This window comes from Ambystoma mexicanum, chromosome 7q (genome assembly GCF_040938575.1).
Source record: "Ambystoma mexicanum isolate Mex_15411 chromosome 7q, UKY_AmexF1_1, whole genome shotgun sequence".
NCBI classification, from domain to species: domain Eukaryota; kingdom Metazoa; phylum Chordata; class Amphibia; order Caudata; family Ambystomatidae; genus Ambystoma; species Ambystoma mexicanum.
The window spans coordinates 407,520,117-407,536,592 of record NC_090941.1 but is presented as its reverse complement, the minus strand read 5'-3'; positions in this window follow the sequence as shown (position 1 = coordinate 407,536,592).

Sequence of the window (16,476 nt, the reverse complement as noted above, 5' to 3'; positions counted from 1 at the left end):
TAGCCTGTGGTGGGGGGTTCACATCAGTGGGTGTGGCAATTGTTGCTGATGTAGACTGCGGTATTGGTGCAGTGGCGCTCTTGCGATGTTTGCCCCTCTGCAGGAGCTCACTCCTCCCTGTGCCCCTTGATGTGGTGGGGGTGTCCACTGTCTCCTGTGCCCTGTGTTTTTCTTGGCAGGGGGAGCCTGAGTCGCAGCGGCAGGTTCTTCGCTGTCTGTATGTGAGCCTGTGGGGACAAAGAGGGGGATGGCATTGGTGATGGTTCAACGTGCTTCATGCAGATTCAGTTCATCATGCTGTTCTGTGCATTGGGACTTCATTGGTGCGAATTCAGGTGATGGGGCTGTTGAGTGGGTCATCCATGCATGGGTCTTTGTGGCACTTGTCTGTGGTGATGCGTGCAAGTGTGTGTGTTGGGGTGTGACACTCACATGGGCAGGGTTGTGTGCATGTATGATTGTGGCCAAATCCATGAGGTGAATCTGGGCTCACATTTGGGCGGTGCATCAACATTCACAGTGCATTGTTTCATGTGTACACTCACCTCCATCTGATGTAGCGGCCACACCATGCTCCATGCTCCCCACTCCCTCGATTGATTCAACGCCAATCGTGCTGGCGCAGGTCTCCTCCCACTCCTTCAATCTAATTGGTGAATCAGCGCCCCCTCCTGTGGCCATGGCCAGCTTGCGGTTCGCATACAGTATGCTGCGGACCCGGAGGCAGAGATTGTCCCACCACTTCCTGCACTCCCTGACGGTGCGGGTGGTGGTGCCCACCGCACTCACTTTCAGGGCGACCTCTGCCCAGATGGCCTTTTTCTGGATCAGGGTCTCCCGCCGCATGTCGTTGGCAAATACCACATCAGAGTTTGCTGCAAGGGTCTCTGTCAGCATTATGAGTTCCTCGTTCGTAAACTTCTCTTTACGCTGGCGATCAGTGTTTTTTTTTATGGCCTTTGGCATGGTGAGGGGATCCTTGCGGCTTTGGGATGGTACAGTTGTCGATAAAGGTCCAGGGGGCAGAGGATGGCAATGGATTGTGTTTTTAAAGATGGCCACCGTGCTCTTTCCCGTTCCTGTGTGAAGACGCTATTTCCGGTTCCGCTATTTAACGGTGACCACTAATAGTGGTGACCGCTATTTGCGTGCTGCAGGAGGTCGGAAGTGCTATCAGTGCAGCTAAGGTTTTTTTTGGGGTCTTTAACGGCATGGCGATAGGGTCATTACCGGCATGGCGCTATGCTCGTGTCCGAGTACTCGTAATGGTACGCAATTAGCTGCCTCTTGCCTAGGCGGACACGTTAATAGCGCCATGCCGGTAAATGCCGTTTTTTACCGCGTACCGTGTAATGAGGCACTAAGTCTCATAGGGGTGAGGGTGACAAAGCCCGCAATGAGCACACAAAGCAAGGACACTTACAAATTACTCCAGACAGGTGTTATATTAAAAATATAGACACATTTATTACAAGGCCTTTGTAACATGGACCATAGCAAAGAATCACAATAATACTAAAGTAAACCAACACAAAACAATCAATACAATATATATACAAGACCGATGCGTCTAAGGAGTTAGGAGCACGTAATATGTAGACCACCTAGATGGGGAGGAAAACAGGCAGTGCAAGTAATCATTAGACCCAGTTCGACATCTGAAATACACCCAACTAGGAGGAAGTCTGAGCCCTACGAAGAGAGGAGCCTTGTGCTCAAAAGTACCTGCATGCGCGGGTGCCAGTGGACAAAAGAGGGCCTCTTCGAGGATATCAGGCAGTTCAGGAAGGTGAATGGAGCGATGCAGAACAAGTCCCCACTACTCAAGCAGGGCCTCCACTTGTGGGCAGAGGCAGGGTGAGAGTGCGGGATAGAGTCGCTAGTTCGTAACAGCGGTAGAAAAGAAATGGGCTCCTGCACGAGGGGCCACCGGTTGGGGTATGGACTACTCACCGGTCCCCAACGCAGGCAGACCCAGCCTTCTCCAGTTCAGTTCACGTTGCTGGCAGGTTCAGCTGCGATGATCAGGACGTCTCGACACCGTGTAGATTCTGCGTAGCAGGATGCCAGGTAGAGGGTGTCCCAAATGCAGCGGACATGCACAGGTTGTTACCACAGCAGGGCAACACGGCAACCGCATTTACTCTGGTCCGGGCGCACTCACCTCACTTCGGACCTGGGAATGCCAAGTGTACGAAATTCGGTGTGAGGGTGCCGTGGACGCAGAGCAAGCAATAAACCAAGTTTTGAGGGCTTCCCCGAAACGGCGGCGGTGACAGAGCAAAGCGTCCTGGGTAAGCTTGTCAGCCCACTGGTTGGCCCAGGGACACTTCCGAAGAGGCTTACTTGCAGGGTTTGATGAAGGTGCCGGGAATAGTTGATCCCACTATTCCAATGGGTCGAAGGGCCTTCGCAGACCTTCTAGGACGATCAGATGCAGAGGGGTCTCACAGGACGACAGCAGTTCAGGGTGCCAAACCTTCAGCGGGTCACCAGCGGTTCCTCGACTCAGCTTCTTGTTGCAGGATACTTGGCTCCTTATCCCTTGTTCGGTGTGAACTCAGGAGATCGACATGGTAGTGGTGTTTTCAGCCTCCTCTTATCCAAAGCTCCCTTCGCGCCATAATGGAGAGGACCCAATGGGAGATCTGCTCACAAACACTCACACCATACGTGGACCTATCACAGACCACGGTGGTCCTAGACATTCAGGACACTCCAGACTCTCTGGCACCCAGGATGTGTATTGGGAACAGATATCCCAGCCCACATCCTGGAGGCACACACAAGGCATTCAGAAGCGCGCGAAAGCGTTGTGTTTCGCGGGAAAGTGCATGACCAAATAAGGACTGCCCCGGGTCGGCTCGACCTGGGGGAAGGTGAAGGGGCAAGACGGTCAGCGGACAGGACAAAGAACCTCGTGGCATGGCCATTTGGGAGCCAGGCCACTTACTCGTGCCAAACGCGGTAAGCGCGGATAACATGGCGAAAAAGGGTTCAAAACACGAGAAACGATAGCTGCCACCAGTCCTGTCCGTTACACACTTGCACTGTTCATAATAAGTCCAGCAAGAGGTTTCTAGGGCCTTTGGAATGACTAGAGACCCAAGAGCGCGGTAAAGTAAGTTACAGTGCACTCTTGTTTCATGTTACACAAAAGCTGCAACATGAGGAAAGGACTAATGGAAACAAAGTCTCCCAGTACTGACTGTCTTAAGGGCATGTCAGTTTCCCCATAACAATTGAGCGAAAGCCCAGAGGAGTGAGCGGAAGGCTGTGCTTCTCTGGCAAAGTCTAGATCAGGGTGTAAAACAACAGCAAAATGTTTGGGGGTTGCCACATGGAGGGAAAATTACATACAATTATTAAATGTTTCCTAACAAAGAGGAAGCGGAACCCCTGATAGCGTGGTGACAACTGGTGGCCACGATGGTGGGACTCTCTCACGCTGAACTTAGCGAAGATGACACGCCTGAGAACAAGGAAGGGGATAAACCCTAAGGAACGAATTCTGAGGTATTGAAGTAGGGGCTCAAGTTAAGGGAGTTGGAGGGGGGAGGACTGTGATGCATAACGTGAAAATAATTATGTGAAGCATATATGTGAATGTCCTATATGTTGGTAAAGTTTAGTGTGTTTATAAAATAATAAAAAGTATTTTTTTAAAAAAAACAAGTACCTGACGTGACAGTAATTAGTGTAGGACAACAAACTGGTGATGGGAACTCCTCTACATTTCTGAAAATCAACCTTCCTTCCAGTTTCATGTGGCATTCCATGCTGCAAGGAAATTGTCAGGAATTCCGGTGGTTCATCCACTCTTCCGTTACGTTCTCTTACGAGTAAACCTTGTAATGCCCCTAAAGTATTTGCGCAATCACATGTATTTCCTTTTCCTCATCGGATGAAATATGGTGCATTGAGATATAGCGGTCGTCTCTTGACATGCACAGCAGTTAGGAAACATACGCCCTTTACCACGCGGTGGCGGTTGCCGTGGAGCCTCGGGCATAAACATTGAGGCATTACGAAATCACACACACGTTCCATCATTTAACTTCATGGCTATTAAAACTCCTCCTTGCCGATTAGCCAGTGCTTCTGATTTTGGCTGAAGTGTGCTACGTCCTGTGTTTTCGACATTCTGTGTTTCCTGGTTTCCTGATTTCTGGCCTGTTCTTGGACTTTGTTTTTATCTAATCCTTGCCTGCTTCGGTTTACTTCTGATAATTGCTGCCTTGCTATTCTTGACCCTTGCTTTGTCCCCTCGACCTTGCTGTCTTCCTGCTCCTTCCCGATACCTACCTGCCCATCCTAGTGCTGACCCGGTACTTTTTAAGGACTGCTTTCTTCCCTGCATCTGGATTCTACGAAGACCTCCCGTTACCAACCCGGAACTCATTAATGGACTTCTCACGCCTTTCGTTTTTTGATATTGAACTGCTCCTCCTGTTGCCGACTCGGATTGCTCAACGGACTGCAAGATAATTGGATCCTTACCTGCTGTTCATGCTTCCCCATAAGTCCGGAAGCTTCTATTTGCTGTCGATCATCCTGGTACGGACTAGAGACTTCCTTTGTACCTTGAGGGGTGTTTGAGAGCATCCTCGTTCCGTCGGGTTCGACAAGGAACTTCCAGGCCTATAGGCGTTCGCGTTTTATCGGGAATAGTCCTATCATTTTGTTGATGCTTCCGGACCTTACTTGTAGCGCTTCAACTTTGCTACCTCAAGTTAGACACTGTCCCATCTCAGCACACAGTAAGGATCCCATTCCTTTTCCTATCTCACTTTTCTGACCCCTCATACAATTTCTCATCTTGCATATATTTTCCTTGTCATTCTGCAGATGCTTCAGATCTCCTTGTACGCCTGTTGATTCTGTCCTGTATTGCCAGCCAGGGTGGTGTTATCCATTGCTAGTTATGGCACAGTTGAGGTTGGTGCCAATTGGTTGTACTCCTTTTCTTATTGATAAAGAAAAAGGCTGCTGTTAATGTGCATTTTCCTTTCTGGTTGTAGGAGGTCTGCTGCATGCATTTGGGTTCATTCTTCCAAATAATAGATCCCTTGGTATTGGTTTTCTATCCATACACAGGCTTATATTGTTGGGTAGAATTCTTCATCTATACGCCGTGGGCAAGTTACAAATCAACCTTGACAGAAATTCTATACTGATTCACAATCTGAAAATCCTAATTCCATAGTCAAAAATTATGAGAAACCATCTCAAAGTTTAGCTGATATTCAGAAATTTAGAGAACAGTTATTCATCCCTATTCAGTTAAATGAGGGGAAGGAATCTGTTCTTGCCCGAGTGTGCATGAACAACGGTAAGAGCTTCATCAGCGAAGCCATTTTCCAAAAACTCCCAAAAGATCCAGCCATTCCCACATTTAAATTGATTGATGAATGGGAAATGGACCTGGAAACTCCCAATTCCTGCCTAGCAGGTATATTCTCAAAATTTCTCTAGGCAACAAAAGCATAGTACATAATTGTTGGGTCGTGCGAGATGTCCCTGCTGCATTCTATTTAGGCAGTGACATTCTCAATTGTTTTGCCATTAATTTGGACATGATCAATTACAAAGCCTAGTCCCGATTAGGGGGTAATCCCATGGACTTTGTTGATTCAGTAAAAGCATTTCGGTCAGCCCAATTGTTGCCGTATGCAGTTGAAGTTCAAATTGGAGAGGAAGTCACCATCCCAGGACGGACCTCACTATTCCCACTTGAATTAAAAATTAAAAGAGGACAGAAACTGCAAAATCATGACGCATATGTACACCTCAATGCCCATCTTCAACTGCAAGGGTTGGGGTTAAACCCAACACCATTAGTCAATGTAGAACAACACACCATTCCAATATTGATGAATAACAGCGACTTTATGAGTATTACGCTAGCCGCAGGCACCATTATTGGAATGGCAGTTTATGACCAGCATTTTTCCATGGATCTAGGTAATGAACTGGTAGGACCAATCCCCAATGACTGTTTTAACACTGATAGTGACAATGACATAACACCAGACAGGATCTTCACCCGGCATGGGAGGAATTTCCTGGTGTACTCTTCCTGCCCTTGGGGTGAGGAAGAGGTGACCTGTGACATCAGGAGGGATGAGGTGATCTTCCAAGTCCACAGGGACTGCCTCCCCTACCTGAAACCTTCAGGTCAATACTTTAACCAGGGACTTTTCTACCCAGCTGGAGGAGGCCACTGAAATAGCCAAACCAGAAATATTTCCAGGCTTCAGGCAAATGGTTGAAGAGAGAGTCAACCTAGCTGATGCCTGTCAGACTCTGGAGCAAAAGCAAAAGTTGAAGCAGGTGTTCTTAGATATTCAAGATCTCTTTGCGGTGGACTCCTATGACTGTGGTCGCACCAAAATCCATACAACAACAATTCCCACGGACCCTGGTATGACTCCAGTGTTTGTGAAGCAATACTGCTTGCCTCTCGCATCCATGGAGTCCTTGACGGAAATTATCAAAAACCTTGAGTCCCGTGGGATAATTCATCCAGTCCACAGCACCTTTAATAATCCGGTGCTGGGGATTTTAAAACCAAACGGCCAGTGGAGACTCTGCGCTGACCTAAGGGAGCTGAACAAACGGGTCCATATGTCCCGATGGCCTCTCCCCTACATTGACCAGGGGCTGGCCCAGATCCAGGGGTCAAAGGTATACACTGCCATTGACCTGACCAATGGGTACTGGACTGTACCTGTCAGTAGGGAGGACAAATACAAGCTGGCCTTTACCTTCGGGGGCAGCAGTACACATGGAACCGGACTCCGTTTGGATACATCAATTCTGGCAACAAATTTAACATCTTCTGACAGAAGGCCATGCCCATCTTGGGTGAAAGGGGTAACCTGGCCTATGTGGATGATGTCCTGATCATAAGCTCAACTATGGAGGAACACATAGTGGAAATCCGTTATGTTCTTGTCCAGTTGAGGGTTGCCGGAGCAAAACTATCCTTCCAGAAGGCACAGTGGTGCAGGACATGTGTCAATTTCCTGGGACATGAGATAACTCTTGAGGGTCTCTGTCCCCAGGAAAAGAAAGTGGAAGCACTCCTGAAACTAAAGGACCCCAGAACTCTGCGTGAGCTAAGGAGCCTCCTTGGACTGACTAATTACAGTAGAATGTTCATTGAGGATTACGCAGAGATCACAAGACCCCTGATTCACCTGTTGAAGGGGGGGGGTCAAGTGGGAGTGGGGTCCAGAACAAGCCGAGGCAGTAAAGCAGCTCAAAAGAAATCTCTCACAAGCGGCTTGTCTAGCTTACCCTGTTAAAAACAAGGAATTCTTCTTGGAGACAGGTTTCTCGAATACATGCTTGACAGCAGTATTACATCAAAAGCATGACAAGGTCAATAAAGTCATCTCCTATGCAAGCAAGACTTTATTCTTTGTGGAGGAAAAATTCAATGATTGTGAGAAGGCACTCCTGGCAACGGTGTGGGCATTGAAAAATTACCGCCAGTTCATCCGGGGGAACACATCACAGTGGAGACTCCACACCAGCCTTTGCAATATCTCCAAAGTGCAAGGTCTGGCTGACTTGCATGATTGTGTCAGAGAAAACTGTCTCTAAAACGAGAGTCTTAAAACCCAGGACAACATGGAGGCTTACCTGAACTCCCCGCACAAGAAGAAGCCAAGTGTGAAGGAAGGCCCACAGTCTATGTGGATGGGTGGTCCAACCATGTTGACAATAATGGGGAAAAAGAACTGGTGGACGGCGTTGGGAATGCTTGGGTGAATGATGTCCCGGAACCTTCCGCTGGGTAGAAAATCGGTCCCCGTAGTAGCCAGGTGGCAGAGCTGATGGCAGTTCATTAAGCCATCCTCACTGCCATTCAACACCAACTCCACAAACTGATCATAATCACTGATTCAGATTATGTCCGGAACGGGTTTGTGGAGCACCTGGTTAATTGGAAAACCAGAGGCATGCTATGTGCTAATAACAAACCGCTTAAACATGGCAAGCTAATACAAAATATTGACGATCTGTTCACCTCTAGCGGGATGCCCATCTATTGGAAAAAGATCAAGGGTCATTCCAGGATAGAGGGACCTGACAAAACTGGAAATGTCCTAGCTGATCAACTGGCCAAAACCAGAGCCATCCAATGGGATCTCCTTGAGATCGAGTCCCTGTTGGGGGAAATTCAGGTCACTGCTCTTACTAGGTTGCAGACAAATGCTCACAATGAACTCTCAACTTCCCAGTGGAGAAAGGAGACCCCAGATGCTGATTTAATCACGGCTCAAAAAGGGGATCCAATCATTGGTAAGTTTTAACAACACATTGAGGACCCTGAGAACTTTCCCCTGACGGATACCGATTGCATTGGGAAAGAGAACCTCAGGGTGCTGATGAAATGTCCAAAAATGTTCAGAATCCAAGACAGTATGTTGGTAAGAAGATCAATATCTGGCTGTGACCAGTGGTTGGTCCATACCTCATTCCGAAGTCTGATGCTAAATCACGCCCATGATGCAGCCACAGCAGGTCATCAGTGGTTTCATACTACATTAGAAATCTTGCGAGAGGTTGCATACTGGCCACACATGAGGCAGGACCTCGACCAATACGTGAAGGTGTGTCTTGTGTGTGCACAATTTCACCCAACATCACTCACACACCGAGCTCCCCTCCAAAAGAGGTGGATGACACTGCCTTGGTCAGATTCACAAGTAGATTTCATCAGGCCCGTGATTCGTTCCTCTAGGGGGAACAAGTACATGTTAACCGTAACATGCTTCTTTACTAAATGGGTGGAAGGTCTCCCGGCCCCAAATTCCAAGGCAGAAACAGCAGCTGCCCTGAAGATCAATCACATCTTCTCGGGTTTTGGACTACCCCAAAGGATTGAGTCAGACCGAGGTAGTCACTTCACCAGCAAAGTGATGACAAAGATGTGGGAGATACTTGGGGTAAAAAGGAAACTACACATTGCACACCGCTTCCCTGTAGTGGTTGTATTGAGAGGTACAATAAAACCATTGTGAGCATACTAAAAATGTTTGTGGCAGACTCTGGGCCAAGTTGGGACATCCGATTACTGCTTGTCCTGAAGGCCATCAGATCTACCACTTCTTCTGCAACTAAGATGTCTCCATTTGAGCTGAAGACTGGACGTGGGATTGTGCTACCCCAGCATCTGCTCTATAGAACACAAGAGCAGACACTGATAAATGCCTCCACAACCCATGAGTATGTTGAGAATCTAAGAAAACACCTTCAACATGCTTTTGTGTATGCTCAGCGCAATCTAGAAAGATCTGCAGAGGGCATGAAGACGCTATGATCTAAAAACCACCAAAAAGGAATACCAAGTAGGAGACAGGGTCTACTTGTACGATTTCCAAACGAACCAGACCAAAGAGCGCACATTTTTGCCTAGTGGCGGGGACCTTTTGAAACTGTAGACAAAATCTCACCTGTCGCCTACGGAACCCACATCCCCAAAGTTGACTTGACAGAAGAGAAATGGGTCCACATCAATCAGCTAATGAGTTGCCACCCCAGGCATACTTTGCAACAAATAGAGGAGTCCATAGAAAACCCAGTAGGGGATACATCTGAAGCATAGGAATATTTCAATTGTCACTGAATGCATGCTTATCCCACTGCTGTCAACCCGATTGGAGGACAGTTAGTGGGAAATTGTCGTAACCGGTTTGTGTTCACTTTTATAGATTCGTACTGGTAGCACGTCCTTACCAAGGAGGACCACCTCTGGGACCCAGAAGGAGAAACCCAAGGAAATCCGGGGTGTCACTCCACACCAGAAAGGAAAACCTGAGAGAAGGCTGGGGGTACCATTCCACATTCCAACCAGAGGCTGCGAGGGGAGCGTGTTGCATCCTTCGTTGATGGAAGGACTCATACCCGACTAAACCTGCTTTTTCAAGAAAAGAAATCCCACTTGCCCGACTCCCCCACGACTGGAAGTCCAGATGAAGTTGGGGGGGGAATCTGTGGGATATATTGACCCACTCAGATGTGCCTTACCACATCACTTGCTGCATTGGTGAAAGAAACAGAAAAATGGCTGTGCTAACTCCTGTGCCCGCCAGGATCTCAAAATTGCGTTTTTACAACCACCAAAAAAATGGCTGCATCACCGTGCTACACACATTTTCTACAAATTAAGTGAAAGAGGCAGCATTGCCTTGCTGGAAATCTCAAAATTCACATTTAAAAATGACACCTTATTCAACCTTAAAAGTGCTGCCTGGCGCTAAATTCATCAATTTCTCATGAAATTACTGTGATTGAAAAAGCCCTGCCATGTCCAGGATCAATCATTATGTCTCAGAGGAACTAGGCCTCATTTGAATGACAGCTCCAGTCGAAAAGAAACTTTGAAAAATCAACCAAGGACTCTGTTTTCACTCACACGGAAAAGCGTGCATATTTTTCTACAAGCTATCAAACATCAACTGTCTTCAAAGAACTTCTATCTATCTGCGCCTGGTTAGTGTCATGTATCATTGTGCTGATAAAACTCATGCTTCCAGTAAAATGACCTTGGTTGCAAAGGCAGTGTTTGCAAAAGCAGATAGGGCTGCCAAGTTGAATTTAAAAAGAAAGAAATGTTATTAATTGTTAACACATGTGGAAAAAAGTGCTTTTACTGACTGAAGACAAATTGGCCTATTTAAAAGTAAATTGTTGGGTGAAGGCCTGCTTAGCAATGTAAATGGTTTGTTGCTGGTAAAGGTACACCTATGAGCTGCATTAATTCCACAGATTTTGTTTAAGTCAATATTTAAAATGAGAGAATGAAGGCTAAAACTCATAGGCTAAGTTGGCAAGCTAATAACAACAAAAACCTGCTCTTCAAGTTACAGCCCTGTAACTTCCTTCAGGAAGAGAGGCACACCATAAATTCCTGGCATAGGAAAGCACTAATTGCGAGCTTGAAAGACTTTAAATGGAACAGGACAAAGGGATTTCACATGCTCAACAGACATTCGTCTTTGCTCCAGGCTAGGACAATAGCAGTCCTGAGACTCTCCCCTGTCAAGTGTGAAGGGCAATAAAAACTTCAACCAAGAGAGAGGCCCCTCATCCTGCTTCAAAGAAACTATGAGTTGATGTTAGCTGGGAAGAAAAAAATGACAATGACTCCCATTTGGCTTAAGACAATTGTAGAAAAAACTTTCAAAAAAGACATATCTCAGCTGTCAAAATTGGAAAAAAGGTGGACATTTCCCAGCGTAAAAGTGGAATTGTGGGCTGTGTTTGAAAAATTGGTAGAATGTTGTGACGCACTCTGGACAGAAACGGCGATATATGTTGTATTACCAGAAAAACATCCATGTTGCAAATGTCAAATTTTGTACGTACATCAAAGATGCAAATTTTGCATCTTTGTATAAAATTGGGGAATTGTGGCCAAAATCTTTAATGTGTAAAATTACCAAAATGTGTCAGAAAGGCAGAGGAAGGTCGCACAGACTGGAGGTTTGGACTAATCTGTGCTGCACCAAATGTGTAACCTGTGTATGAGGTGGCAACTGCATAAATATCTGTTTTTGGGAAAATCTGATTTCCAGTAAAGGAAATGTGGGAGTTTCTAGATACAGTAAAAATCACCTCATAAATATGACATCACTTTTCTGATATCTAACCAATTGTGAGCAAGGCAGAGACTATGCCCTTGCCCAATCCTATTGTAGGGGCGTGGGTAGTGAATCCTGCCCCTGTCATACACTGTAATGATGTCATCTGGCATTATAAATAAGGGCCCCTGACTAGCACTCGGGTCACACACACTGATTCCTGATTCCTACTCCGGTGTCCTGTTCCTTTCTGTTCCTGTCTTCATCTTGCATCTATCCATCTAAACTCCAGATCCCAACCACAGGGCCAAGCAATTGCTGATCCTGCTTCAGCTAGGCCTCCATTGTAAAAGAATCCCCATAACCAAGGGAAGCGCTCTGGTGTTTTGGTGAAGCATCCCGAATTTACCTGGCTTGCTGCCACTCACTGCTATCCTCCTATCCTGCAATCCTGATGCCCTATAGTATCCAGTAACCAGAACTGCCAGTCCATAAGAACTATCCTTTGGTAACCAGTCCCTGCCCAGCTGACTCTGCCCCGCTGAGTTTGTCCGGCTGCCCTGTGTTAGACCAGACCCGTGTGGCGACCAGAACCGCTGACTGTCCAAAATCCAAACTAAAAGTGTAATGTGAGTATCAATAGGAACCATAGAAACATAGTAAGCATTTCTTTGCTTTGTTCCATACCAATCCATAAGTCATCCAATCCTTATAACTGTAATATTGTCACAATCATTCTTGAAACCCTGCTTTGATTCCTTGTGCTAGCGCCAATATATTTAATAATTTTGACTTGTGAATTCCTAAACCCTTAATCTTCCCTCGGGTAATCGGACTGTGTCCGCCAGGGCGGGCGCGGAAGTGCTGGGGTTGATTCCGCGGATCAACTCCAGAGCTTACTGTGTTTCAAGCTGGCAGCCTAGCCTGAATGCCCTGATGTAAAGTAAAACTGTCCTTGTAAAAACATTGATTTCTGTTCCTTTTTTGCGCCTTTATTTTTCCAAAAACGCACCTCACTAGATCTTGCATAACTCACTCAGTTTAACAGCTAGAGACCTCATTTCGCTTTCATATGGTACCTAGGATCCATAGTTACCCCAATCCAAAAACCGCTATATTTCACCCATTTTTATTAAAAACCGGTTGGTTAATTTTAGGCGGGAATGAGCATTTTTACAAAGTTTTACATGTGTTATTTTTACTCTCAATTGTTTTAAACCTTCCATTCAATTTCCAATTGTATGCTTTTGCTCAATCTATTGCTTATGATTGCTTGTAACTTTCCAGTGTTGCTCCCGTAGAGAAATGAACTTATTTAAGGATTTTTGCACACATATATTGTTTTATTCAACCATTTACGAGTGTCACTTTAACCTTGCAAGGGTTTAAATCTACTTTTCTCTCTTGTTTGGGGAGGAAAAGTTGGATTTGAATTTTGTTTCTTATTCCTCATTCCTGATTACCTGCTGCATCCTTATATCTATTTAGAATTGATTATTTGTGGTTTGAGGAATATTGCAGGGGAAAATCCTAACTTGAGCGCTATCTTTCCCAAAATTCAAAAGTATCTCTATTCTCTGGTGTTTTCTATCTGTGGTGCTAAAGGGTTAATTTAATACATTGTTCACATTTCTATTTGTTATTATCACCCCATTGGTGATTGCTGCCCCAAATATTAAAAAGTGTGCGAATTTCTGGAATTTCTAAATAAATAAATAAATATTACCTTTACCTACAACTCTGGTTTCTGGTCCATTGTGACCCGGGGTATTAAAAAAGGGGGCGTGATATGAGTGGTGTATCTCTCAAATATTGAACCTATACATAACAAAATAAGAATTTCAGTTGTGCGCTGCATACTAGGCTGAGACCAGGGTGTATCGCCTGATTGAAATCCTTAAAAAGTGGAAAAGAAATTCGAGGAAGAACCATACCCTTGTGAGTTGTTTTCAAGGTGGGGAGAAAACCTGGCAGGGAATTACACCAGGTGATCTGCAAGTCTGGCACCCAAATTGCTAATATTGGAAAGAGAAACCCAAAGAGGATTCTTACCTTGGGGATTTTGAGTTGTCTTGAATATAAGGAGAATTCTGTGGAAGGGATCCATTCTCTGGAGTTGAGGGCATACCAAAACGAGGGAGTTGTCCTCTTGAGTTACAAGAAACTTGGCTATTCTTTGTAAGAACTTTTGCATATTGATATAAAGGAATATGGGGGAGGAGCCAGTCATTGGAACTGTGAACATTATCCATTTAGAACTTTTTGGTTTGTATTGAGACTTTTTCTTAGATTTTGAAAATTGTGACCACTTTTGAGATTCCGAGACAATACACTTTTCACCTTACAATTAGTTTTGAGTGTGAGGGCCAGAATATGATTACAAACACAGGACATATTTTGCTTTGAACATCTTGACCAAGGACAGACACATTAGTTTTTGGTTTAGGCAGGGAAATACCCCCAGGTCAGGGACAGTGAGGCATTTTCCAATCCCATTTTAAATTGAAGAAAGGTTTATGACCAAAATCATAAGTCCTCTGTGTCTGCGTCTCATTCCTGGTGCCTCACAAAGCATTACCATCTCTCTCAAGTTAGGGCAAGCAACCTAACATAGCAATGTGATGAGATCCCATATTTTACTGCACACACTAAAATGGGGTAAAAGACATACAGTTTACAATTTGTTGGCTTGAGTAACAAATGAGAAAATTGAATAGATGCCCTGGCGCCAACAGTACCCAAGAGCATTTTCCATTTTGGCAATTAGATTGCGCTAAAGCGCCACCTATACGTTTAAACTATTGCATCAGAGTGCAGATAGGGAGAAATTACATTTGAGAAGGGACATACAGCTTGTAAGGGTTGTTTGGTTATTTTCCCACCTATTCCCATCGCCACAGTGCTCCAGATAAGATTTTGAGGTGGGAGTATTTTACTCCCTATTTTTAAACTTTAATAGTAAATGTGATTTCAAGAGAGTAAAATGAGTTTTCTCCTTTGGAAGAAAGTAAAATGTATGTGTCATCCAGCCAACGTGTGCAAAAACTGTATCGAAATCATAACAATGCAGCAGCTTTCTGCATTGTGACAGACTATACCTTTCATTGTTTCTCTAAGGTCTGACCATTTGATCTCTCCTGTATATATTTAAATATTGAAAACACAAAAGCCCTAGCCAATTACATAGCAAAGCAAACCTGAATTGTGGTGTGTATTTTGGAGGTTCGATAGCAGAATTTTAATTTGATGTTTAATCTTCATTTCCTGGAACTATTACTATCTAACGGTATGCCAATGTTATCATACAACAGTGCAGAGAGGCAAGGACTCCATGCTAAATTCGATACCTAATCTCAAGGTCAAATTGTTATTCATAAAGCGTTTTTGTCAAAGCGCTGTGCATAGAACATATTTATCACAATTATCACCAAACCGAAGTTGGTACTACTTTATCGATCTCGAAACGGATGAAAAGCTGAGTTGGCCTTTTTGGGATTCGGACCTACAGATCACGCATAGATCACAGCAACGAGCGCACAACCAGCTGAGCTAGCTTGTCCTTCAAAGGTCGGTAAACTGTGTATCGACTCAGGTATAATAATCAGTGCCTAGATGTTGGACAAACCACGCATGAAGTGCTACATAAAGTTAAATACCTATCTGGATTATCACAGGGACAGGTTGTGCTGAGTTTCCATTTCAATTACAATTGTGACTTTTATTTGTTTGTTTTTGAACAACGCTTGCAATTCCTGGAATCAGGTTTTGGAGGTTTTAATTGTAGTCTTGATGATTTGAGATGTTTTAACAACTGAGATTGGTGTAATGACAATCACTCACCCTTGAGCAAAGACTTTGCTGCCACTTACCATTTATAGTAATGTACCCCATTGACTGCAAGGTTCAATGGATATAAACTAGAATGTGGAAACTCATCATTTTACAAAAAGTTTTTATAATTATAATGTAAATTAAATAATTATGCACACAGCGCAGGAACACTAAAAAATTAAATTGTGCAATACTGGTTTGCTTTCACTGGAAAAAAGCATAATTTGTTACAAAAGATTAATTCTTAATAATTATACAGTCCGAAAATGATAGGAAAATAAAATATACAAAGTACTTCTGTTTGCTCCATGAGCATCTACACACAACACAGCAGAAGCTGAACAGAAAGAAACAATTTATTTTATCACGGTGTGCGGTTTCTTTTTTTAAAAGGCTTCAGAGAAAAAGAAATCTGCTACAGGGGCTTTTCTCCATGCCTTGCAATTATATCCTTGTAGATAAAAATCAAAACAAGTGTTCTGGTTTCTGTTGAGTAACCTGAAACTTTGCACTTCCCTCTGTTCTAAATTTGTGTCTAAATGTATGCAGGAAAAATAAAGCTGTCAGATTTACAAGATTCTCATGCATTAAAAGGCTTGCTAAGACCCTTATCTGGAGGCCTGCATAGCCATGCTAAGCCCTGGTTCCATTCCCACCCAGTTCCTTCCCCTGCCATCCCAAAACACGAACTCAGGTGTTTGAGCTTGTTTTGATCAAGCCTTACCATCAATCTTTGCACTCAAAGTGCCTGTCAGTGTTTTTTCAAAGCACTCTTCTGAGAGTTAGGACTTAATTGGCACTGTAAATGCACTACTGGTGTAATAAAAATGTCTTAACCAGGTGTGCCTTCAGCCACTTGATCTATGCATCTCCTTCACTGAAGTCTTGTTAAAAACAAGCACTGGCAAAGTGAACAGTTTTGTCTTGTTAATATTAGATAGCCAGGTACTTGCACTATTTTGCACCTGCTACCATCAATGGGCAGTTCATTTCACTATGACAGGGTCTGGCAAGTGCTTTACCCATGCCTACACAAAAGCTCAAATAG